This window comes from Chiloscyllium punctatum, chromosome 50 (assembly GCF_047496795.1).
Source record: "Chiloscyllium punctatum isolate Juve2018m chromosome 50, sChiPun1.3, whole genome shotgun sequence".
NCBI lineage: Eukaryota > Metazoa > Chordata > Chondrichthyes > Orectolobiformes > Hemiscylliidae > Chiloscyllium > Chiloscyllium punctatum.
This window is the reverse complement of record NC_092788.1, coordinates 37,394,649-37,421,694: the sequence shown is the minus strand read 5'-3', so window position 1 is coordinate 37,421,694 and position 27,046 is coordinate 37,394,649. Positions and strand designations below refer to the sequence as shown.

At 45.8% G+C, this 27,046-nt stretch overlaps 6 non-coding genes across 6 annotated transcripts; all 6 read right to left on the bottom strand.

Annotated features, from left to right (window-relative positions):
* Positions 1-4,848: 4,848 nt before the first annotated feature.
* trnav-aac (transfer RNA valine (anticodon AAC)) lies at positions 4,849-4,921 on the bottom strand. Its single transcript has one exon. It is a non-coding gene; the product is annotated as a tRNA-Val (tRNA).
* Positions 4,922-10,366: 5,445 nt separating this feature from the next.
* trnav-aac (transfer RNA valine (anticodon AAC)) lies at positions 10,367-10,439 on the bottom strand. The gene has a single exon. It is a non-coding gene; the product is annotated as a tRNA-Val (tRNA).
* A 2,686-nt stretch (positions 10,440-13,125) lies between these two features.
* On the bottom strand, positions 13,126-13,198 carry trnav-aac (transfer RNA valine (anticodon AAC)). Its single transcript has one exon. It is a non-coding gene; the product is annotated as a tRNA-Val (tRNA).
* A 5,445-nt stretch (positions 13,199-18,643) lies between these two features.
* Positions 18,644-18,716, bottom strand: trnav-aac (transfer RNA valine (anticodon AAC)). The gene has a single exon. It is a non-coding gene; the product is annotated as a tRNA-Val (tRNA).
* Positions 18,717-24,161: 5,445 nt separating this feature from the next.
* trnav-aac (transfer RNA valine (anticodon AAC)) lies at positions 24,162-24,234 on the bottom strand. The gene has a single exon. It is a non-coding gene; the product is annotated as a tRNA-Val (tRNA).
* A 2,686-nt stretch (positions 24,235-26,920) lies between these two features.
* On the bottom strand, positions 26,921-26,993 carry trnav-aac (transfer RNA valine (anticodon AAC)). Its single transcript has one exon. It is a non-coding gene; the product is annotated as a tRNA-Val (tRNA).
* Positions 26,994-27,046: the final 53 nt, after the last annotated feature.

Sequence of the window (27,046 nt, the reverse complement as noted above, 5' to 3'; positions counted from 1 at the left end):
ACGAACAACTTCCTTAATTTAGCCCCGACTGACCATACTCCGTGAAATTTTCCCAGACCTCAATTGAGGAGTTTTGCTGCTCGAAGTTACCTCAGAAACCCTGTTAACTCGTAATGTGCTGAGCGAAGCGCAAAACAGAAAGCATTTTTCACGGAACACAAACAAAACTGGCATGCCGAATGCATTTTCAGACAGAGAGATGCATGAATGCTAAATGTGTCACAGTCCGAGGGCATGAGTCATCAAGTAATCTCACAACTAAAAACAGGGCAATTCCAAACTACTCTTTCAAACATACTGCAGCGTTAGTGCACCACCACTTTCCAGACAATGCTGAAAAGAGAGATAGAAAGAACATCATAAGAACGGGCCATAAAAAGTGAATTTCACCATTCACAGTCTCGATTAGATTACCTTTTCCTTCTGATGACTCCAGGACGGAAATGAAGGAAATGGGAGAAATTCAATAACATATGACACCGAAATTCATTGGAACGATTTTCCCATTGGACAGAAAACCAAATAACGACGAGTCGAGTCACCGCAGGACTTTGTTTCACAACAGCGATGAAATAATAGTCTCCATTCGGTTCCAGTAAAAGCACAAATCGCTTTGGAACAGCAGAGCTGTTTGCGATTTTCCGCGCGGGAGGCGAACGCGATCATGACAGCAGAGACACTTGGACACTTCGGTCAAATAACCATGAGCTGCTAGACATTACTACAATTTCGATTCTTGCTTTGCTAAATGATTTCACACATTGCTCGAAACAGGACGACTTTCACGTTTACACGGAACACGAAACACACCTGACTACAGGGAAAATGCACAAAGCTGAGCAGGCCGTGTTCCACATCAAACCGTGCAGCATTTATTCAGTCACTGTGTCTGTTTTGCAGAAGAAGGGTCCCAAAGAATGTTCTCCACCCTAAAACCGGAGGTCGCATTACAATCCGAGAACGACAGATCACATTGTGAGCATGCTCTGACCTCGGGGCCGGTTCGAGATGCCACTTTCCGTGCCTTTTACTTTAACCGTGCAATTTGCTGCAGAGATGTTCACTCCTGGACATGAGCCACGTGGATACCAACTGAGTCGGAAACCTGTGCGGGAATCGACGAGAAGCGATTCAATAAATTTTGCTAACTTCCATGGTGCTTATTGGAAATGCAGTTTCTGTTCAAGTCAATCGAAAAGGCAGTTTCTGAACATAGTAACAGAAGTCAAAAGGTAATTACCTCACCCCACCCCCACTCCGGAAGAGGTGCTAACTGCCCTTGAGTGCTTTTTGATCTCGATGTGAAGAGCTCACACGCCTCTGAGTCACCTTCAAGTCTCTGTTTGCGGAGTGAATCACAAAGAAGGACTTTTACCAGAGCTGCAACCGCCTCACTTCCCCACTCGCTCTCCCCTTTTACATTTTCCTGCTCGTCAGTGATTTAAAGAAAACCAAATGGATGCGATGTCATTCTGTAGCCTCTCTGTCGATTCCTCCGTTTCAGTTCCAACATGGCTTAGATCTCGGGGCGCACCTTAATATTAGCGGCGCTATGAAAGCACAAGTTCAAAGGTTCCTCTGAGAGTGTAAATTATTTCATTGCTGTTGCTGATTGAATGAGCCACTAACGTGCGAACTGCCCCAAAATATGATTCAGGAATCTGGTACCAACTCTCGCGCGTTGAATAACGACAGACAGCTTCCAAATGAGGCCTTTCAGAGACGACTTTGGGGTACATTTGACAGACAGACAAGTTCAGGAATCCGTGGTGCGCTGTGACACCAGCGCAGCAGCTTCTTCCCTGCCTTTGAACCGGGCCGCCTGCGCAAGGAATGCAAATGCGGTACTGCTTTTCGTGGAAGGATCAGAACGCGGCAAGGACACTCTCAAACAGAATGGCATATGCATCAGAACCAGGTTGCAGAAAAACTTTATAATGCTTTACACAGTAATTAAATGGAGTTGCCTTACATTTCACTACGAGAGCAGATTCTTTCAAGCAAATTCGAAGGCAGGTTTGCAGATGGGAAAGCAAGCAAGAAAGCTCCGTTCTTGTCCATGTAAAAGGCTGCAGTTGACGAACAAAGCAGTTTCTGCCCAGTTTCGAACTAGGGACCTTTCGCGCGTTAGGCGAACGTGATGACCACTACACTACAGAAACCAGCCGCGGTCGCCGTGAAATTTATGACAATATATAGACAATGATTTCGTCAATGTATGGACCGGAGGGCGAGGTGGAATAAGCTGGGACGACTTTCCCTGCAGCGTAACGGCTGCGATATGATCTTATGGAAGGGTTGTAAACTGAGTATTTCTGTGTTTTACCCAAATTGGGGTGAGTTGAAAACTCGAGAGCATAGGTTTAAGGTGAGTGGGCTGAAATTGACAAACGACCTGAGGCACATTTCCCACACAGAAGGTTGTGCGTGTATGGAATGAGCTCCCAGAGGAAGTGGAGAAGGCTATTACACTCAGAAAATTGCAAAGGTAATCGGATGAGTTTCTGGACAGGATGGGTTTAGAGGGATTGGGGCCAAATGCTGGGGAACGGGACTTGTTTAATTTTGGTTATGTGGTGAGCATGGATGAGATACACCTAAATATCTGTTTCCACGCCGTGTACCCCCATAACGTCGTGTTGCTAACACCGGCTTTAAAGGATTACTTTTTAGCGGAGTTTTCCATCGCAGTCTGTGGCACAATCGTTTAGTCTGTTCGACTGCTCACGGGAAAGGTAGTATTGTGAAACACTGCAGATACGAACAACTTCCTTAATTTTGCCCCGACTGACCATACTCCGTGAAATTTTCCAAGACCTCAATTGAGGAGTTTTGCTGCTCGAAGTTACCTCAGAAACCCTGTTAACTCGTAATGTGCTGAGCGAATCGCAAAACAGAAAGCATTTTTCACGGAACACAAACAAAACTGGCATGCCGAATGCATTTTCATACAGAGAGATGCATGAATGCTAAATGTGTCACAGTCCGAGGGCATGAGTCATAAAGTAATCTCACAACTAACAACAGGGCAATTCCAAACTGCTCTTTCAAACATACTGCAGCGTTAGTGCACCACCACTTTCCAGACAATGCTGAAAAGAGAGATAGAAAGAACATCATAAGAACGGGCCATAAAAAGTGAATTTCACCATTCACAGTCTCGATTAGATTACCTTTTCCTTCTGATGTCTCCAGGACGGAAATGAAGGAAATGGGAGAAATTCAATAACATATGACACCGAAATTCATTGGAACGATTTTCCCATTGGACAGAAAACCAAATAACGACGAGTCGAGTCACCGCAGGACTTTGTTTCACAACGGCGATGAAATAATAGTCTCCATTCGGTTCCAGTAAAAGCACAAATCGCTTTGGAACAGCAGAGCTGTTTGCGATTTTCCGCGCGGGAGGCGAACGCGATCATGACAGCAGAGACACTTGGACACTTCGGTCAAATAACCATGAGCTGCTAGACATTACTACAATTTCGATTCTTGCTTTGCTAAATGATTTCACACATTGCTCGAAACAGGACGACTTTCACGTTTACACGGAACACGAAACACACCTGACTACAGGGAAAATGCACAAAGCTGAGCAGGCCGTGTTCCACATCAAACCGTGCAGCATTTATTCAGTCACTGTGTCTGTTTTGCAGAAGAAGGGTCCCAAAGAATGTTCTCCACCCTAAAACCGGAGGTCGCATTACAATCCGAGAACGACAGATCACATTGTGAGCATGCTCTGACCTCGGGGCCGGTTCGAGATGCCACTTTCCGTGCCTTTTACTTTAACCGTGCAATTTGCTGCAGAGATGTTCACTCCTGGACATGAGCCACGTGGATACCAACTGAGTCGGAAACCTGTGCGGGAATCGACGAGAAGCGATTCAATAAATTTTGCTAACTTCCATGGTGCTTATTGGAAATGCAGTTTCTGTTCAAGTCAATCGAAAAGGCAGTTTCTGAACATAGTAACAGAAGTCAAAAGGTAATTACCTCACCCCACCCCCACTCCGGAAGAGGTGCTAACTGCCCTTGAGTGCTTTTTGATCTCGATGTGAAGAGCTCACACGCCTCTGAGTCACCTTCAAGTCTCTGTTTGCGGAGTGAATCACAAAGAAGGACTTTTACCAGAGCTGCAACCGCCTCACTTCCCCACTCGCTCTCCCCTTTTACATTTTCCTGCTCGTCAGTGATTTAAAGAAAACCAAATGGATGCGATGTCATTCTGTAGCCTCTCTGTCGATTCCTCCGTTTCAGTTCCAACATGGCTTAGATCTCGGGGCGCACCTTAATATTAGCGGCGCTATGAAAGCACAAGTTCAAAGGTTCCTCTGAGAGTGTAAATTATTTCATTGCTGTTGCTGATTGAATGAGCCACTAACGTGCGAACTGCCCCAAAATATGATTCAGGAATCTGGTACCAACTCTCGCGCGTTGAATAACGACAGACAGCTTCCAAATGAGGCCTTTCAGAGACGACTTTGGGGTACATTTGACAGACAGACAAGTTCAGGAATCCGTGGTGCGCTGTGACACCAGCGCAGCAGCTTCTTCCCTGCCTTTGAACCGGGCCGCCTGCGCAAGGAATGCAAATGCGGTACTGCTTTTCGTGGAAGGATCAGAACGCGGCAAGGACACTCTCAAACAGAATGGCATATGCATCAGAACCAGGTTGGAGAAAAACTTTATAATGCTTTACACAGTAATTAAATGGAGTTGCCTTACATTTCACTACGAGAGCAGATTCTTTCAAGCAAATTCGAAGGCAGGTTTGCAGATGGGAAAGCAAGCAAGAAAGCTCCGTTCTTGTCCATGTAAAAGGCTGCAGTTGACGAACAAAGCAGTTTCTGCCCAGTTTCGAACTAGGGACCTTTCGCGTGTTAGGCGAACGTGATGACCACTACACTACAGAAACCAGCCGCGGCCGCCGTGAGATTGATGACAATATATAGACAATGATTTCGTCAATGTTTGGACCGAAGGGCGAGGTGGAATAAGCTGGGACGACTTTCCCTGCAGCGGAACGGCTGCGATACGATCTTATGGAAGGGTTGCAAACTGAGTATTTCTGTGTTTTACCCAAATTGGGGTGAGTTGAAAACTCGAGAGCATAGGTTTAAGGTGAGTGGGCTGAAATTGACAAACGACCTGAGGCACATTTCCCACACAGAAGGTTGTGCGTGTATGGAATGAGCTCCCAGAGGAAGTGGAGAAGGCTATTACACTCAGAAAATTGCAAAGGTAATCGGATGAGTTTCTGGACAGGATGGGTTTAGAGGGATTGGGGCCAAATGCTGGGGAACGGGACTTGTTTAATTTTGGTTATGTGGTGAGCATGGATGAGATACACCTAAATATCTGTTTCCACGCCGTGTACCCCCATAACGTCTTGTTGCTAACACTGGCTGTAAAGGATTACTTTTTAGCGGAGTTTTCCATCGCAGTCTGTGGCACAATCGTTTAGTCTGTTCGACTGCTCACGGGAAAGGTAGTATTGTGAAACACTGCAGATACGAACAACTTCCTTAATTTAGCCCCGACTGACCATACTCCGTGAAATTTTCCCAGACCTCAATTGAGGAGTTTTGCTGCTCGAAGTTACCTCAGAAACCCTGTTAACTCGTAATGTGCTGAGCGAATCGCAAAACAGAAAGCATTTTTCACGGAACACAAACAAAACTGGCATGCCGAATGCATTTTCAGACAGAGAGATGCATGAATGCTAAATGTGTCACAGTCCGAGGGCATGAGTCATCAAGTAATCTCACAACTAAAAACAGGGCAATTCCAAACTACTCTTTCAAACATACTGCAGCGTTAGTGCACCACCACTTTCCAGACAATGCTGAAAAGAGAGATAGAAAGAACATCATAAGAACGGGCCATAAAAAGTGAATTTCACCATTCACAGTCTCGATTAGATTACCTTTTCCTTCTGATGACTCCAGGACGGAAATGAAGGAAATGGGAGAAATTCAATAACATATGACACCGAAATTCATTGGAACGATTTTCCCATTGGACAGAAAACCAAATAACGACGAGTCGAGTCACCGCAGGACTTTGTTTCACAACAGCGATGAAATAATAGTCTCCATTCGGTTCCAGTAAAAGCACAAATCGCTTTGGAACAGCAGAGCTGTTTGCGATTTTCCGCGCGGGAGGCGAACGCGATCATGACAGCAGAGACACTTGGACACTTCGGTCAAATAACCATGAGCTGCTAGACATTACTACAATTTCGATTCTTGCTTTGCTAAATGATTTCACACATTGCTCGAAACAGGACGACTTTCACGTTTACACGGAACACGAAACACACCTGACTACAGGGAAAATGCACAAAGCTGAGCAGGCCGTGTTCCACATCAAACCGTGCAGCATTTATTCAGTCACTGTGTCTGTTTTGCAGAAGAAGGGTCCCAAAGAATGTTCTCCACCCTAAAACCGGAGGTCGCATTACAATCCGAGAACGACAGATCACATTGTGAGCATGCTCTGACCTCGGGGCCGGTTCGAGATGCCACTTTCCGTGCCTTTTACTTTAACCGTGCAATTTGCTGCAGAGATGTTCACTCCTGGACATGAGCCACGTGGATACCAACTGAGTCGGAAACCTGTGCGGGAATCGACGAGAAGCGATTCAATAAATTTTGCTAACTTCCATGGTGCTTATTGGAAATGCAGTTTCTGTTCAAGTCAATCGAAAAGGCAGTTTCTGAACATAGTAACAGAAGTCAAAAGGTAATTACCTCACCCCACCCCCACTCCGGAAGAGGTGCTAACTGCCCTTGAGTGCTTTTTGATCTCGATGTGAAGAGCTCACACGCCTCTGAGTCACCTTCAAGTCTCTGTTTGCGGAGTGAATCACAAAGAAGGACTTTTACCAGAGCTGCAACCGCCTCACTTCCCCACTCGCTCTCCCCTTTTACATTTTCCTGCTCGTCAGTGATTTAAAGAAAACCAAATGGATGCGATGTCATTCTGTAGCCTCTCTGTCGATTCCTCCGTTTCAGTTCCAACATGGCTTAGATCTCGGGGCGCACCTTAATATTAGCGGCGCTATGAAAGCACAAGTTCAAAGGTTCCTCTGAGAGTGTAAATTATTTCATTGCTGTTGCTGATTGAATGAGCCACTAACGTGCGAACTGCCCCAAAATATGATTCAGGAATCTGGTACCAACTCTCGCGCGTTGAATAACGACAGACAGCTTCCAAATGAGGCCTTTCAGAGACGACTTTGGGGTACATTTGACAGACAGACAAGTTCAGGAATCCGTGGTGCGCTGTGACACCAGCGCAGCAGCTTCTTCCCTGCCTTTGAACCGGGCCGCCTGCGCAAGGAATGCAAATGCGGTACTGCTTTTCGTGGAAGGATCAGAACGCGGCAAGGACACTCTCAAACAGAATGGCATATGCATCAGAACCAGGTTGCAGAAAAACTTTATAATGCTTTACACAGTAATTAAATGGAGTTGCCTTACATTTCACTACGAGAGCAGATTCTTTCAAGCAAATTCGAAGGCAGGTTTGCAGATGGGAAAGCAAGCAAGAAAGCTCCGTTCTTGTCCATGTAAAAGGCTGCAGTTGACGAACAAAGCAGTTTCTGCCCAGTTTCGAACTAGGGACCTTTCGCGTGTTAGGCGAACGTGATGACCACAACACTACAGAAACCAGCCGCGGTCGCCGTGAAATTTATGACAATATATAGACAATGATTTCGTCAATGTATGGACCGGAGGGCGAGGTGGAATAAGCTGGGACGACTTTCCCTGCAGCGTAACGGCTGCGATATGATCTTATGGAAGGGTTGTAAACTGAGTATTTCTGTGTTTTACCCAAATTGGGGTGAGTTGAAAACTCGAGAGCATAGGTTTAAGGTGAGTGGGCTGAAATTGACAAACGACCTGAGGCACATTTCCCACACAGAAGGTTGTGCGTGTATGGAATGAGCTCCCAGAGGAAGTGGAGAAGGCTATTACACTCAGAAAATTGCAAAGGTAATCGGATGAGTTTCTGGACAGGATGGGTTTAGAGGGATTGGGGCCAAATGCTGGGGAACGGGACTTGTTTAATTTTGGTTATGTGGTGAGCATGGATGAGATACACCTAAATATCTGTTTCCACGCCGTGTACCCCCATAACGTCGTGTTGCTAACACCGGCTTTAAAGGATTACTTTTTAGCGGAGTTTTCCATCGCAGTCTGTGGCACAATCGTTTAGTCTGTTCGACTGCTCACGGGAAAGGTAGTATTGTGAAACACTGCAGATACGAACAACTTCCTTAATTTTGCCCCGACTGACCATACTCCGTGAAATTTTCCAAGACCTCAATTGAGGAGTTTTGCTGCTCGAAGTTACCTCAGAAACCCTGTTAACTCGTAATGTGCTGAGCGAATCGCAAAACAGAAAGCATTTTTCACGGAACACAAACAAAACTGGCATGCCGAATGCATTTTCATACAGAGAGATGCATGAATGCTAAATGTGTCACAGTCCGAGGGCATGAGTCATAAAGTAATCTCACAACTAACAACAGGGCAATTCCAAACTGCTCTTTCAAACATACTGCAGCGTTAGTGCACCACCACTTTCCAGACAATGCTGAAAAGAGAGATAGAAAGAACATCATAAGAACGGGCCATAAAAAGTGAATTTCACCATTCACAGTCTCGATTAGATTACCTTTTCCTTCTGATGTCTCCAGGACGGAAATGAAGGAAATGGGAGAAATTCAATAACATATGACACCGAAATTCATTGGAACGATTTTCCCATTGGACAGAAAACCAAATAACGACGAGTCGAGTCACCGCAGGACTTTGTTTCACAACGGCGATGAAATAATAGTCTCCATTCGGTTCCAGTAAAAGCACAAATCGCTTTGGAACAGCAGAGCTGTTTGCGATTTTCCGCGCGGGAGGCGAACGCGATCATGACAGCAGAGACACTTGGACACTTCGGTCAAATAACCATGAGCTGCTAGACATTACTACAATTTCGATTCTTGCTTTGCTAAATGATTTCACACATTGCTCGAAACAGGACGACTTTCACGTTTACACGGAACACGAAACACACCTGACTACAGGGAAAATGCACAAAGCTGAGCAGGCCGTGTTCCACATCAAACCGTGCAGCATTTATTCAGTCACTGTGTCTGTTTTGCAGAAGAAGGGTCCCAAAGAATGTTCTCCACCCTAAAACCGGAGGTCGCATTACAATCCGAGAACGACAGATCACATTGTGAGCATGCTCTGACCTCGGGGCCGGTTCGAGATGCCACTTTCCGTGCCTTTTACTTTAACCGTGCAATTTGCTGCAGAGATGTTCACTCCTGGACATGAGCCACGTGGATACCAACTGAGTCGGAAACCTGTGCGGGAATCGACGAGAAGCGATTCAATAAATTTTGCTAACTTCCATGGTGCTTATTGGAAATGCAGTTTCTGTTCAAGTCAATCGAAAAGGCAGTTTCTGAACATAGTAACAGAAGTCAAAAGGTAATTACCTCACCCCACCCCCACTCCGGAAGAGGTGCTAACTGCCCTTGAGTGCTTTTTGATCTCGATGTGAAGAGCTCACACGCCTCTGAGTCACCTTCAAGTCTCTGTTTGCGGAGTGAATCACAAAGAAGGACTTTTACCAGAGCTGCAACCGCCTCACTTCCCCACTCGCTCTCCCCTTTTACATTTTCCTGCTCGTCAGTGATTTAAAGAAAACCAAATGGATGCGATGTCATTCTGTAGCCTCTCTGTCGATTCCTCCGTTTCAGTTCCAACATGGCTTAGATCTCGGGGCGCACCTTAATATTAGCGGCGCTATGAAAGCACAAGTTCAAAGGTTCCTCTGAGAGTGTAAATTATTTCATTGCTGTTGCTGATTGAATGAGCCACTAACGTGCGAACTGCCCCAAAATATGATTCAGGAATCTGGTACCAACTCTCGCGCGTTGAATAACGACAGACAGCTTCCAAATGAGGCCTTTCAGAGACGACTTTGGGGTACATTTGACAGACAGACAAGTTCAGGAATCCGTGGTGCGCTGTGACACCAGCGCAGCAGCTTCTTCCCTGCCTTTGAACCGGGCCGCCTGCGCAAGGAATGCAAATGCGGTACTGCTTTTCGTGGAAGGATCAGAACGCGGCAAGGACACTCTCAAACAGAATGGCATATGCATCAGAACCAGGTTGGAGAAAAACTTTATAATGCTTTACACAGTAATTAAATGGAGTTGCCTTACATTTCACTACGAGAGCAGATTCTTTCAAGCAAATTCGAAGGCAGGTTTGCAGATGGGAAAGCAAGCAAGAAAGCTCCGTTCTTGTCCATGTAAAAGGCTGCAGTTGACGAACAAAGCAGTTTCTGCCCAGTTTCGAACTAGGGACCTTTCGCGTGTTAGGCGAACGTGATGACCACTACACTACAGAAACCAGCCGCGGCCGCCGTGAGATTGATGACAATATATAGACAATGATTTCGTCAATGTTTGGACCGAAGGGCGAGGTGGAATAAGCTGGGACGACTTTCCCTGCAGCGGAACGGCTGCGATACGATCTTATGGAAGGGTTGCAAACTGAGTATTTCTGTGTTTTACCCAAATTGGGGTGAGTTGAAAACTCGAGAGCATAGGTTTAAGGTGAGTGGGCTGAAATTGACAAACGACCTGAGGCACATTTCCCACACAGAAGGTTGTGCGTGTATGGAATGAGCTCCCAGAGGAAGTGGAGAAGGCTATTACACTCAGAAAATTGCAAAGGTAATCGGATGAGTTTCTGGACAGGATGGGTTTAGAGGGATTGGGGCCAAATGCTGGGGAACGGGACTTGTTTAATTTTGGTTATGTGGTGAGCATGGATGAGATACACCTAAATATCTGTTTCCACGCCGTGTACCCCCATAACGTCTTGTTGCTAACACTGGCTGTAAAGGATTACTTTTTAGCGGAGTTTTCCATCGCAGTCTGTGGCACAATCGTTTAGTCTGTTCGACTGCTCACGGGAAAGGTAGTATTGTGAAACACTGCAGATACGAACAACTTCCTTAATTTAGCCCCGACTGACCATACTCCGTGAAATTTTCCCAGACCTCAATTGAGGAGTTTTGCTGCTCGAAGTTACCTCAGAAACCCTGTTAACTCGTAATGTGCTGAGCGAATCGCAAAACAGAAAGCATTTTTCACGGAACACAAACAAAACTGGCATGCCGAATGCATTTTCAGACAGAGAGATGCATGAATGCTAAATGTGTCACAGTCCGAGGGCATGAGTCATCAAGTAATCTCACAACTAAAAACAGGGCAATTCCAAACTACTCTTTCAAACATACTGCAGCGTTAGTGCACCACCACTTTCCAGACAATGCTGAAAAGAGAGATAGAAAGAACATCATAAGAACGGGCCATAAAAAGTGAATTTCACCATTCACAGTCTCGATTAGATTACCTTTTCCTTCTGATGTCTCCAGGACGGAAATGAAGGAAATGGGAGAAATTCAATAACATATGACACCGAAATTCATTGGAACGATTTTCCCATTGGACAGAAAACCAAATAACGACGAGTCGAGTCACCGCAGGACTTTGTTTCACAACGGCGATGAAATAATAGTCTCCATTCGGTTCCAGTAAAAGCACAAATCGCTTTGGAACAGCAGAGCTGTTTGCGATTTTCCGCGCGGGAGGCGAACGCGATCATGACAGCAGAGACACTTGGACACTTCGGTCAAATAACCATGAGCTGCTAGACATTACTACAATTTCGATTCTTGCTTTGCTAAATGATTTCACACATTGCTCGAAACAGGACGACTTTCACGTTTACACGGAACACGAAACACACCTGACTACAGGGAAAATGCACAAAGCTGAGCAGGCCGTGTTCCACATCAAACCGTGCAGCATTTATTCAGTCACTGTGTCTGTTTTGCAGAAGAAGGGTCCCAAAGAATGTTCTCCACCCTAAAACCGGAGGTCGCATTACAATCCGAGAACGACAGATCACATTGTGAGCATGCTCTGACCTCGGGGCCGGTTCGAGATGCCACTTTCCGTGCCTTTTACTTTAACCGTGCAATTTGCTGCAGAGATGTTCACTCCTGGACATGAGCCACGTGGATACCAACTGAGTCGGAAACCTGTGCGGGAATCGACGAGAAGCGATTCAATAAATTTTGCTAACTTCCATGGTGCTTATTGGAAATGCAGTTTCTGTTCAAGTCAATCGAAAAGGCAGTTTCTGAACATAGTAACAGAAGTCAAAAGGTAATTACCTCACCCCACCCCCACTCCGGAAGAGGTGCTAACTGCCCTTGAGTGCTTTTTGATCTCGATGTGAAGAGCTCACACGCCTCTGAGTCACCTTCAAGTCTCTGTTTGCGGAGTGAATCACAAAGAAGGACTTTTACCAGAGCTGCAACCGCCTCACTTCCCCACTCGCTCTCCCCTTTTACATTTTCCTGCTCGTCAGTGATTTAAAGAAAACCAAATGGATGCGATGTCATTCTGTAGCCTCTCTGTCGATTCCTCCGTTTCAGTTCCAACATGGCTTAGATCTCGGGGCGCACCTTAATATTAGCGGCGCTATGAAAGCACAAGTTCAAAGGTTCCTCTGAGAGTGTAAATTATTTCATTGCTGTTGCTGATTGAATGAGCCACTAACGTGCGAACTGCCCCAAAATATGATTCAGGAATCTGGTACCAACTCTCGCGCGTTGAATAACGACAGACAGCTTCCAAATGAGGCCTTTCAGAGACGACTTTGGGGTACATTTGACAGACAGACAAGTTCAGGAATCCGTGGTGCGCTGTGACACCAGCGCAGCAGCTTCTTCCCTGCCTTTGAACCGGGCCGCCTGCGCAAGGAATGCAAATGCGGTACTGCTTTTCGTGGAAGGATCAGAACGCGGCAAGGACACTCTCAAACAGAATGGCATATGCATCAGAACCAGGTTGGAGAAAAACTTTATAATGCTTTACACAGTAATTAAATGGAGTTGCCTTACATTTCACTACGAGAGCAGATTCTTTCAAGCAAATTCGAAGGCAGGTTTGCAGATGGGAAAGCAAGCAAGAAAGCTCCGTTCTTGTCCATGTAAAAGGCTGCAGTTGACGAACAAAGCAGTTTCTGCCCAGTTTCGAACTAGGGACCTTTCGCGTGTTAGGCGAACGTGATGACCACTACACTACAGAAACCAGCCGCGGCCGCCGTGAGATTGATGACAATATATAGACAATGATTTCGTCAATGTTTGGACCGAAGGGCGAGGTGGAATAAGCTGGGACGACTTTCCCTGCAGCGGAACGGCTGCGATACGATCTTATGGAAGGGTTGCAAACTGAGTATTTCTGTGTTTTACCCAAATTGGGGTGAGTTGAAAACTCGAGAGCATAGGTTTAAGGTGAGTGGGCTGAAATTGACAAACGACCTGAGGCACATTTCCCACACAGAAGGTTGTGCGTGTATGGAATGAGCTCCCAGAGGAAGTGGAGAAGGCTATTACACTCAGAAAATTGCAAAGGTAATCGGATGAGTTTCTGGACAGGATGGGTTTAGAGGGATTGGGGCCAAATGCTGGGGAACGGGACTTGTTTAATTTTGGTTATGTGGTGAGCATGGATGAGATACACCTAAATATCTGTTTCCACGCCGTGTACCCCCATAACGTCTTGTTGCTAACACTGGCTGTAAAGGATTACTTTTTAGCGGAGTTTTCCATCGCAGTCTGTGGCACAATCGTTTAGTCTGTTCGACTGCTCACGGGAAAGGTAGTATTGTGAAACACTGCAGATACGAACAACTTCCTTAATTTAGCCCCGACTGACCATACTCCGTGAAATTTTCCCAGACCTCAATTGAGGAGTTTTGCTGCTCGAAGTTACCTCAGAAACCCTGTTAACTCGTAATGTGCTGAGCGAATCGCAAAACAGAAAGCATTTTTCACGGAACACAAACAAAACTGGCATGCCGAATGCATTTTCAGACAGAGAGATGCATGAATGCTAAATGTGTCACAGTCCGAGGGCATGAGTCATCAAGTAATCTCACAACTAAAAACAGGGCAATTCCAAACTACTCTTTCAAACATACTGCAGCGTTAGTGCACCACCACTTTCCAGACAATGCTGAAAAGAGAGATAGAAAGAACATCATAAGAACGGGCCATAAAAAGTGAATTTCACCATTCACAGTCTCGATTAGATTACCTTTTCCTTCTGATGACTCCAGGACGGAAATGAAGGAAATGGGAGAAATTCAATAACATATGACACCGAAATTCATTGGAACGATTTTCCCATTGGACAGAAAACCAAATAACGACGAGTCGAGTCACCGCAGGACTTTGTTTCACAACAGCGATGAAATAATAGTCTCCATTCGGTTCCAGTAAAAGCACAAATCGCTTTGGAACAGCAGAGCTGTTTGCGATTTTCCGCGCGGGAGGCGAACGCGATCATGACAGCAGAGACACTTGGACACTTCGGTCAAATAACCATGAGCTGCTAGACATTACTACAATTTCGATTCTTGCTTTGCTAAATGATTTCACACATTGCTCGAAACAGGACGACTTTCACGTTTACACGGAACACGAAACACACCTGACTACAGGGAAAATGCACAAAGCTGAGCAGGCCGTGTTCCACATCAAACCGTGCAGCATTTATTCAGTCACTGTGTCTGTTTTGCAGAAGAAGGGTCCCAAAGAATGTTCTCCACCCTAAAACCGGAGGTCGCATTACAATCCGAGAACGACAGATCACATTGTGAGCATGCTCTGACCTCGGGGCCGGTTCGAGATGCCACTTTCCGTGCCTTTTACTTTAACCGTGCAATTTGCTGCAGAGATGTTCACTCCTGGACATGAGCCACGTGGATACCAACTGAGTCGGAAACCTGTGCGGGAATCGACGAGAAGCGATTCAATAAATTTTGCTAACTTCCATGGTGCTTATTGGAAATGCAGTTTCTGTTCAAGTCAATCGAAAAGGCAGTTTCTGAACATAGTAACAGAAGTCAAAAGGTAATTACCTCACCCCACCCCCACTCCGGAAGAGGTGCTAACTGCCCTTGAGTGCTTTTTGATCTCGATGTGAAGAGCTCACACGCCTCTGAGTCACCTTCAAGTCTCTGTTTGCGGAGTGAATCACAAAGAAGGACTTTTACCAGAGCTGCAACCGCCTCACTTCCCCACTCGCTCTCCCCTTTTACATTTTCCTGCTCGTCAGTGATTTAAAGAAAACCAAATGGATGCGATGTCATTCTGTAGCCTCTCTGTCGATTCCTCCGTTTCAGTTCCAACATGGCTTAGATCTCGGGGCGCACCTTAATATTAGCGGCGCTATGAAAGCACAAGTTCAAAGGTTCCTCTGAGAGTGTAAATTATTTCATTGCTGTTGCTGATTGAATGAGCCACTAACGTGCGAACTGCCCCAAAATATGATTCAGGAATCTGGTACCAACTCTCGCGCGTTGAATAACGACAGACAGCTTCCAAATGAGGCCTTTCAGAGACGACTTTGGGGTACATTTGACAGACAGACAAGTTCAGGAATCCGTGGTGCGCTGTGACACCAGCGCAGCAGCTTCTTCCCTGCCTTTGAACCGGGCCGCCTGCGCAAGGAATGCAAATGCGGTACTGCTTTTCGTGGAAGGATCAGAACGCGGCAAGGACACTCTCAAACAGAATGGCATATGCATCAGAACCAGGTTGCAGAAAAACTTTATAATGCTTTACACAGTAATTAAATGGAGTTGCCTTACATTTCACTACGAGAGCAGATTCTTTCAAGCAAATTCGAAGGCAGGTTTGCAGATGGGAAAGCAAGCAAGAAAGCTCCGTTCTTGTCCATGTAAAAGGCTGCAGTTGACGAACAAAGCAGTTTCTGCCCAGTTTCGAACTAGGGACCTTTCGCGTGTTAGGCGAACGTGATGACCACAACACTACAGAAACCAGCCGCGGTCGCCGTGAAATTTATGACAATATATAGACAATGATTTCGTCAATGTATGGACCGGAGGGCGAGGTGGAATAAGCTGGGACGACTTTCCCTGCAGCGTAACGGCTGCGATATGATCTTATGGAAGGGTTGTAAACTGAGTATTTCTGTGTTTTACCCAAATTGGGGTGAGTTGAAAACTCGAGAGCATAGGTTTAAGGTGAGTGGGCTGAAATTGACAAACGACCTGAGGCACATTTCCCACACAGAAGGTTGTGCGTGTATGGAATGAGCTCCCAGAGGAAGTGGAGAAGGCTATTACACTCAGAAAATTGCAAAGGTAATCGGATGAGTTTCTGGACAGGATGGGTTTAGAGGGATTGGGGCCAAATGCTGGGGAACGGGACTTGTTTAATTTTGGTTATGTGGTGAGCATGGATGAGATACACCTAAATATCTGTTTCCACGCCGTGTACCCCCATAACGTCGTGTTGCGAACACCGGCTTTAAAGGATTACTTTTTAGCGGAGTTTTCCATCGCAGTCTGTGGCACAATCGTTTAGTCTGTTCGACTGCTCACGGGAAAGGTAGTATTGTGAAACACTGCAGATACGAACAACTTCCTTAATTTTGCCCCGACTGACCATACTCCGTGAAATTTTCCAAGACCTCAATTGTGGAGTTTTGCTGCTCGAAGTTACCTCAGAAACCCTGTTAACTCGTAATGTGCTGAGCGAATCGCAAAACAGAAAGCATTTTTCACGGAACACAAACAAAACTGGCATGCCGAATGCATTTTCATACAGAGAGATGCATGAATGCTAAATGTGTCACAGTCCGAGGGCATGAGTCATAAAGTAATCTCACAACTAACAACAGGGCAATTCCAAACTGCTCTTTCAAACATACTGCAGCGTTAGTGCACCACCACTTTCCAGACAATGCTGAAAAGAGAGATAGAAAGAACATCATAAGAACGGGCCATAAGAAGTGAATTTCACCATTCACAGTCTCGATTAGATTACCTTTTCCTTCTGATGTCTCCAGGACGGAAATGAAGGAAATGGGAGAAATTCAATAACATATGACACCGAAATTCATTGGAACGATTTTCCCATTGGACAGAAAACCAAATAACGACGAGTCGAGTCACCGCAGGACTTTGTTTCACAACGGCGATGAAATAATAGTCTCCATTCGTTTCCAGTAAAAGCACAAATCGCTTTGGAACAGCAGAGTTGTTTGCGATTTTCCGCGCGGGAGGCGAACGCGATCATGACAGCAGAGACACTTGGACACTTCGGTCAAATAACCATGAGCTGCTAGACATTACTACAATTTCGATTCTTGCTTTGCTAAATGATTTCACACATTGCTCGAAACAGGACGACTTTCACGTTTACACGGAACACGAAACACACCTGACTACAGGGAAAATGCACAAAGCTGAGCAGGCCGTGTTCCACATCAAACCGTGCAGCATTTATTCAGTCACTGTGTCTGTTTTGCAGAAGAAGGGTCCCAAAGAATGTTCTCCACCCTAAAACCGGAGGTCGCATTACAATCCGAGAACGACAGATCACATTGTGAGCATGCTCTGACCTCGGGGCCGGTTCGAGATGCCACTTTCCGTGCCTTTTACTTTAACCGTGCAATTTGCTGCAGAGATGTTCACTCCTGGACATGAGCCACGTGGATACCAACTGAGTCGGAAACCTGTGCGGGAATCGACGAGAAGCGATTCAATAAATTTTGCTAACTTCCATGGTGCTTATTGGAAATGCAGTTTCTGTTCAAGTCAATCGAAAAGGCAGTTTCTGAACATCGTAACAGAAGTCAAAAGGTAATTACCTCACCCCACCCCCACTCCGGAAGAGGTGCTAACTGCCCTTGAGTGCTTTTTGATCTCGATGTGAAGAGCTCACACGCCTCTGAGTCACCTTCAAGTCTCTGTTTGCGGAGTGAATCACAAAGAAGGACTTTTACCAGAGCTGCAACCGCCTCACTTCCCCACTCGCTCTCCCCTTTTACATTTTCCTGCTCGTCAGTGATTTAAAGAAAACCAAATGGATGCGATGTCATTCTGTAGCCTCTCTGTCGATTCCTCCGTTTCAGTTCCAACATGGCTTAGATCTCGGGGCGCACCTTAATATTAGCGGCGCTATGAAAGCACAAGTTCAAAGGTTCCTCTGAGAGTGTAAATTATTTCATTGCTGTTGCTGATTGAATGAGCCACTAACGTGCGAACTGCCCCAAAATATGATTCAGGAATCTGGTACCAACTCTCGCGCGTTGAATAACGACAGACAGCTTCCAAATGAGGCCTTTCAGAGACGACTTTGGGGTACATTTGACAGACAGACAAGTTCAGGAATCCGTGGTGCGCTGTGACACCAGCGCAGCAGCTTCTTCCCTGCCTTTGAACCGGGCCGCCTGCGCAAGGAATGCAAATGCGGTACTGCTTTTCGTGGAAGGATCAGAACGCGGCAAGGACACTCTCAAACAGAATGGCATATGCATCAGAACCAGGTTGGAGAAAAACTTTATAATGCTTTACACAGTAATTAAATGGAGTTGCCTTACATTTCACTACGAGAGCAGATTCTTTCAAGCAAATTCGAAGGCAGGTTTGCAGATGGGAAAGCAAGCAAGAAAGCTCCGTTCTTGTCCATGTAAAAGGCTGCAGTTGACGAACAAAGCAGTTTCTGCCCAGTTTCGAACTAGGGACCTTTCGCGTGTTAGGCGAACGTGATGACCACTACACTACAGAAACCAGCCGCGGTCGCCGTGAAATTGATGACAATATATAGACAATGATTTCGTCAATGTATGGACCGGAGGGCGAGGTGGAATAAGCTGGGACGACTTTCCCTGCAGCGTAACGGCTGCGATACGATCTTATGGAAGGGTTGTAAACTGAGTATTTCTGTGTTTTACCCAAATTGGGGTGAGTTGAAAACTCGAGAGCATAGGTTTAAGGTGAGTGGGCTGAAATTGACAAACGACCTGAGGCACATTTCCCACACAGAAGGTTGTGCGTGTATGGAATGAGCTCCCAGAGGAAGTGGAGAAGGCTATTACACTCAGAAAATTGCAAAGGTAATCGGATGAGTTTCTGGACAGGATGGGTTTAGAGGGATTGGGGCCAAATGCTGGGGAACGGGACTTGTTTAATTTTGGTTATGTGGTGAGCATGGATGAGATACACCTAAATATCTGTTTCCACGCCGTGTACCCCCATAACGTCTTGTTGCTAACACTGGCTGTAAAGGATTACTTTTTAGCGGAGTTTTCCATCGCAGTCTGTGGCACAATCGTTTAGTCTGTTCGACTGCTCACGGGAAAGGTAGTATTGTGAAACACTGCAGATACGAACAACTTCCTTAATTTAGCCCCGACTGACCATACTCCGTGAAATTTTCCCAGACCTCAATTGAGGAGTTTTGCTGCTCGAAGTTACCTCAGAAACCCTGTTAACTCGTAATGTGCTGAGCGAATCGCAAAACAGAAAGCATTTTTCACGGAACACAAACAAAACTGGCATGCCGAATGCATTTTCAGACAGAGAGATGCATGAATGCTAAATGTGTCACAGTCCGAGGGCATGAGTCATCAAGTAATCTCACAACTAAAAACAGGGCAATTCCAAACTACTCTTTCAAACATACTGCAGCGTTAGTGCACCACCACTTTCCAGACAATGCTGAAAAGAGAGATAGAAAGAACATCATAAGAACGGGCCATAAAAAGTGAATTTCACCATTCACAGTCTCGATTAGATTACCTTTTCCTTCTGATGACTCCAGGACGGAAATGAAGGAAATGGGAGAAATTCAATAACATATGACACCGAAATTCATTGGAACGATTTTCCCATTGGACAGAAAACCAAATAACGACGAGTCGAGTCACCGCAGGACTTTGTTTCACAACAGCGATGAAATAATAGTCTCCATTCGGTTCCAGTAAAAGCACAAATCGCTTTGGAACAGCAGAGCTGTTTGCGATTTTCCGCGCGGGAGGCGAACGCGATCATGACAGCAGAGACACTTGGACACTTCGGTCAAATAACCATGAGCTGCTAGACATTACTACAATTTCGATTCTTGCTTTGCTAAATGATTTCACACATTGCTCGAAACAGGACGACTTTCACGTTTACACGGAACACGAAACACACCTGACTACAGGGAAAATGCACAAAGCTGAGCAGGCCGTGTTCCACATCAAACCGTGCATCATTTATTCAGTCACTGTGTCTGTTTTGCAGAAGAAGGGTCCCAAAGAATGTTCTCCACCCTAAAACCGGAGGTCGCATTACAATCCGAGAACGACAGATCACATTGTGAGCATGCTCTGACCTCGGGGCCGGTTCGAGATGCCACTTTCCGTGCCTTTTACTTTAAAAGTGCAATTTGCTGCAGAGATGCTCACTCCTGGACATGAGCCACGTGGATACCAACTGAGTCGGAAACCTGTGCGGGAATCGACGAGAAGCGATTCAATAAATTTTGCTAACTTCCATGGTGCTTATTGGAAATGCAGTTTCTGTTCAAGTCAATCGAAAAGGCAGTTTCTGAACATAGTAACAGAAGTCAAAAGGTAATTACCTCACCCCACCCCCACTCCGGAAGAGGTGCTAACTGCCCTTGAGTGCTTTTTGATCTCGATGTGAAGAGCTCACACGCCTCTGAGTCACCTTCAAGTCTCTGTTTGCGGAGTGAATCACAAAGAAGGACTTTTACCAGAGCTGCAACCGCCTCACTTCCCCACTCGCTCTCCCCTTTTACATTTTCCTGCTCGTCAGTGATTTAAAGAAAACCAAATGGATGCGATGTCATTCTGTAGCCTCTCTGTCGATTCCTCCGTTTCAGTTCCAACATGGCTTAGATCTCGGGGCGCACCTTAATATTAGCGGCGCTATGAAAGCACAAGTTCAAAGGTTCCTCTGAGAGTGTAAATTATTTCATTGCTGTTGCTGATTGAATGAGCCACTAACGTGCGAACTGCCCCAAAATATGATTCAGGAATCTGGTACCAACTCTCGCGCGTTGAATAACGACAGACAGCTTCCAAATGAGGCCTTTCAGAGACGACTTTGGGGTACATTTGACAGACAGACAAGTTCAGGAATCCGTGGTGCGCTGTGACACCAGCGCAGCAGCTTCTTCCCTGCCTTTGAACCGGGCCGCCTGCGCAAGGAATGCAAATGCGGTACTGCTTTTCGTGGAAGGATCAGAACGCGGCAAGGACACTCTCAAACAGAATGGCATATGCATCAGAACCAGGTTGGAGAAAAACTTTATAATGCTTTACACAGTAATTAAATGGAGTTGCCTTACATTTCACGACGAGAGCAGATTCTTTCAAGCAAATTCGAAGGCAGGTTTGCAGATGGGAAAGCAAGCAAGAAAGCTCCGTTCTTGTCCATGTAAAAGGCTGCAGTTGACGAACAAAGCAGTTTCTGCCCAGTTTCGAACTAGGGACCTTTCGCGTGTTATGCGAACGTGATGACCACTATACTACAGAAACCAGCCGCGGCTGCTGTGAGATTGATGACAATATATAGACAATGATTTCGTCAATGTTTGGACCGAAGGGCGAGGTGGAATAACCTGGGACGACTTTCCCTGCAGCGGAACGGCTGCGATACGATCTTATGGAAGGGTTGTAAACTGAGTATTTCTGTGTTTTACCCAAATTGGGGTGAGTTGAAAACTCGAGAGCATAGGTTTAAGGTGAGTGGGCTGAAATTGACAAACGACCTGAGGCACATTTCCCACACAGAAGGTTGTGCGTGTATGGAATGAGCTCCCAGAGGAAGTGGAGAAGGCTATTACACTCAGAAAATTGCAAAGGTAATCGGATGAGTTTCTGGACAGGATGGGTTTAGAGGGATTGGGGCCAAATGCTGGGGAACGGGACTTGTTTAATTTTGGTTATGTGGTGAGCATGGATGAGATACACCTAAATATCTGTTTCCACGCCGTGAACCCCCATAACGTCGTGTTGCTAACACCGGCTTTAAAGGATTACTTTTTAGCGGAGTTTTCCATCGCAGTCTGTGGCACAATCGTTTAGTCTGTTCGACTGCTCACGGGAAAGGTAGTATTGTGAAACACTGCAGATACGAACAACTTCCTTAATTTTGCCCCGACTGACCATACTCCGTGAAATTTTCCAAGACCTCAATTGAGGAGTTTTGCTGCTCGAAGTTACCTCAGAAACCCTGTTAACTCGTAATGTGCTGAGCGAATCGCAAAACAGAAAGCATTTTTCACGGAACACAAACAAAACTGGCATGCCGAATGCATTTTCATACAGAGAGATGCATGAATGCTAAATGTGTCACAGTCCGAGGGCATGAGTCATAAAGTAATCTCACAACTAACAACAGGGCAATTCCAAACTGCTCTTTCAAACATACTGCAGCGTTAGTGCACCACCACTTTCCAGACAATGCTGAAAAGAGAGATAGAAAGAACATCATAAGAACGGGCCATAAAAAGTGAATTTCACCATTCACAGTCTCGATTAGATTACCTTTTCCTTCTGATGTCTCCAGGACGGAAATGAAGGAAATGGGAGAAATTCAATAACATATGACACCGAAATTCATTGGAACGATTTTCCCATTGGACAGAAAACCAAATAACGACGAGTCGAGTCACCGCAGGACTTTGTTTCACAACGGCGATGAAATAATAGTCTCCATTCGGTTCCAGTAAAAGCACAAATCGCTTTGGAACAGCAGAGCTGTTTGCGATTTTCCGCGCGGGAGGCGAACGCGATCATGACAGCAGAGACACTTGGACACTTCGGTCAAATAACCATGAGCTGCTAGACATTACTACAATTTCGATTCTTGCTTTGCTAAATGATTTCACACATTGCTCGAAACAGGACGACTTTCACGTTTACACGGAACACGAAACACACCTGACTACAGGGAAAATGCACAAAGCTGAGCAGGCCGTGTTCCACATCAAACCGTGCAGCATTTATTCAGTCACTGTGTCTGTTTTGCAGAAGAAGGGTCCCAAAGAATGTTCTCCACCCTAAAACCGGAGGTCGCATTACAATCCGAGAACGACAGATCACATTGTGAGCATGCTCTGACCTCGGGGCCGGTTCGAGATGCCACTTTCCGTGCCTTTTACTTTAACCGTGCAATTTGCTGCAGAGATGTTCACTCCTGGACATGAGCCACGTGGATACCAACTGAGTCGGAAACCTGTGCGGGAATCGACGAGAAGCGATTCAATAAATTTTGCTAACTTCCATGGTGCTTATTGGAAATGCAGTTTCTGTTCAAGTCAATCGAAAAGGCAGTTTCTGAACATAGTAACAGAAGTCAAAAGGTAATTACCTCACCCCACCCCCACTCCGGAAGAGGTGCTAACTGCCCTTGAGTGCTTTTTGATCTCGATGTGAAGAGCTCACACGCCTCTGAGTCACCTTCAAGTCTCTGTTTGCGGAGTGAATCACAAAGAAGGACTTTTACCAGAGCTGCAACCGCCTCACTTCCCCACTCGCTCTCCCCTTTTACATTTTCCTGCTCGTCAGTGATTTAAAGAAAACCAAATGGATGCGATGTCATTCTGTAGCCTCTCTGTCGATTCCTCCGTTTCAGTTCCAACATGGCTTAGATCTCGGGGCGCACCTTAATATTAGCGGCGCTATGAAAGCACAAGTTCAAAGGTTCCTCTGAGAGTGTAAATTATTTCATTGCTGTTGCTGATTGAATGAGCCACTAACGTGCGAACTGCCCCAAAATATGATTCAGGAATCTGGTACCAACTCTCGCGCGTTGAATAACGACAGACAGCTTCCAAATGAGGCCTTTCAGAGACGACTTTGGGGTACATTTGACAGACAGACAAGTTCAGGAATCCGTGGTGCGCTGTGACACCAGCGCAGCAGCTTCTTCCCTGCCTTTGAACCGGGCCGCCTGCGCAAGGAATGCAAATGCGGTACTGCTTTTCGTGGAAGGATCAGAACGCGGCAAGGACACTCTCAAACAGAATGGCATATGCATCAGAACCAGGTTGGAGAAAAACTTTATAATGCTTTACACAGTAATTAAATGGAGTTGCCTTACATTTCACTACGAGAGCAGATTCTTTCAAGCAAATTCGAAGGCAGGTTTGCAGATGGGAAAGCAAGCAAGAAAGCTCCGTTCTTGTCCATGTAAAAGGCTGCAGTTGACGAACAAAGCAGTTTCTGCCCAGTTTCGAACTAGGGACCTTTCGCGTGTTAGGCGAACGTGATGACCACTACACTACAGAAACCAGCCGCGGCCGCCGTGAGATTGATGACAATATATAGACAATGATTTCGTCAATGTTTGGACCGAAGGGCGAGGTGGAATAAGCTGGGACGACTTTCCCTGCAGCGGAACGGCTGCGATACGATCTTATGGAAGGGTTGCAAACTGAGTATTTCTGTGTTTTACCCAAATTGGGGTGAGTTGAAAACTCGAGAGCATAGGTTTAAGGTGAGTGGGCTGAAATTGACAAACGACCTGAGGCACATTTCCCACACAGAAGGTTGTGCGTGTATGGAATGAGCTCCCAGAGGAAGTGGAGAAGGCTATTACACTCAGAAAATTGCAAAGGTAATCGGATGAGTTTCTGGACAGGATGGGTTTAGAGGGATTGGGGCCAAATGCTGGGGAACGGGACTTGTTTAATTTTGGTTATGTGGTGAGCATGGATGAGATACACCTAAATATCTGTTTCCACGCCGTGTACCCCCATAACGTCTTGTTGCTAACACTGGCTGTAAAGGATTACTTTTTAGCGGAGTTTTCCATCGCAGTCTGTGGCACAATCGTTTAGTCTGTTCGACTGCTCACGGGAAAGGTAGTATTGTGAAACACTGCAGATACGAACAACTTCCTTAATTTTGCCCCGACTGACCATACTCCGTGAAATTTTCCCAGACCTCAATTGAGGAGTTTTGCTGCTCGAAGTTACCTCAGAAACCCTGTTAACTCGTAATGTGCTGAGCGAATCGCAAAACAGAAAGCATTTTTCACGGAACACAAACAAAACTGGCATGCCGAATGCATTTTCATACAGAGAGATGCATGAATGCTAAATGTGTCACAGTCCGAGGGCATGAGTCATCAAGTAATCTCACAACTAAAAACAGGGCAATTCCAAACTACTCTTTCAAACATACTGCAGCGTTAGTGCACCACCACTTTCCAGACAATGCTGAAAAGAGAGATAGAAAGAACATCATAAGAACGGGCCATAAAAAGTGAATTTCACCATTCACAGTCTCGATTAGATTACCTTTTCCTTCTGATGACTCCAGGACGGAAATGAAGGAAATGGGAGAAATTCAATAACATATGACACCGAAATTCATTGGAACGATTTTCCCATTGGACAGAAAACCAAATAACGACGAGTCGAGTCACCGCAGGACTTTGTTTCACAACAGCGATGAAATAATAGTCTCCATTCGGTTCCAGTAAAAGCACAAATCGCTTTGGAACAGCAGAGCTGTTTGCGATTTTCCGCGCGGGAGGCGAACGCGATCATGACAGCAGAGACACTTGGACACTTCGGTCAAATAACCATGAGCTGCTAGACATTACTACAATTTCGATTCTTGCTTTGCTAAATGATTTCACACATTGCTCGAAACAGGACGACTTTCACGTTTACACGGAACACGAAACACACCTGACTACAGGGAAAATGCACAAAGCTGAGCAGGCCGTGTTCCACATCAAACCGTGCAGCATTTATTCAGTCACTGTGTCTGTTTTGCAGAAGAAGGGTCCCAAAGAATGTTCTCCACCCTAAAACCGGAGGTCGCATTACAATCCGAGAACGACAGATCACATTGTGAGCATGCTCTGACCTCGGGGCCGGTTCGAGATGCCACTTTCCGTGCCTTTTACTTTAACCGTGCAATTTGCTGCAGAGATGTTCACTCCTGGACATGAGCCACGTGGATACCAACTGAGTCGGAAACCTGTGCGGGAATCGACGAGAAGCGATTCAATAAATTTTGCTAACTTCCATGGTGCTTATTGGAAATGCAGTTTCTGTTCAAGTCAATCGAAAAGGCAGTTTCTGAACATAGTAACAGAAGTCAAAAGGTAATTACCTCACCCCACCCCCACTCCGGAAGAGGTGCTAACTGCCCTTGAGTGCTTTTTGATCTCGATGTGAAGAGCTCACACGCCTCTGAGTCACCTTCAAGTCTCTGTTTGCGGAGTGAATCACAAAGAAGGACTTTTACCAGAGCTGCAACCGCCTCACTTCCCCACTCGCTCTCCCCTTTTACATTTTCCTGCTCGTCAGTGATTTAAAGAAAACCAAATGGATGCGATGTCATTCTGTAGCCTCTCTGTCGATTCCTCCGTTTCAGTTCCAACATGGCTTAGATCTCGGGGCGCACCTTAATATTAGCGGCGCTATGAAAGCACAAGTTCAAAGGTTCCTCTGAGAGTGTAAATTATTTCATTGCTGTTGCTGATTGAATGAGCCACTAACGTGCGAACTGCCCCAAAATATGATTCAGGAATCTGGTACCAACTCTCGCGCGTTGAATAACGACAGACAGCTTCCAAATGAGGCCTTTCAGAGACGACTTTGGGGTACATTTGACAGACAGACAAGTTCAGGAATCCGTGGTGCGCTGTGACACCAGCGCAGCAGCTTCTTCCCTGCCTTTGAACCGGGCCGCCTGCGCAAGGAATGCAAATGCGGTACTGCTTTTCGTGGAAGGATCAGAACGCGGCAAGGACACTCTCAAACAGAATGGCATATGCATCAGAACCAGGTTGCAGAAAAACTTTATAATGCTTTACACAGTAATTAAATGGAGTTGCCTTACATTTCACTACGAGAGCAGATTCTTTCAAGCAAATTCGAAGGCAGGTTTGCAGATGGGAAAGCAAGCAAGAAAGCTCCGTTCTTGTCCATGTAAAAGGCTGCAGTTGACGAACAAAGCAGTTTCTGCCCAGTTTCGAACTAGGGACCTTTCGCGTGTTAGGCGAACGTGATGACCACTACACTACAGAAACCAGCCGCGGTCGCCGTGAAATTTATGACAATATATAGACAATGATTTCGTCAA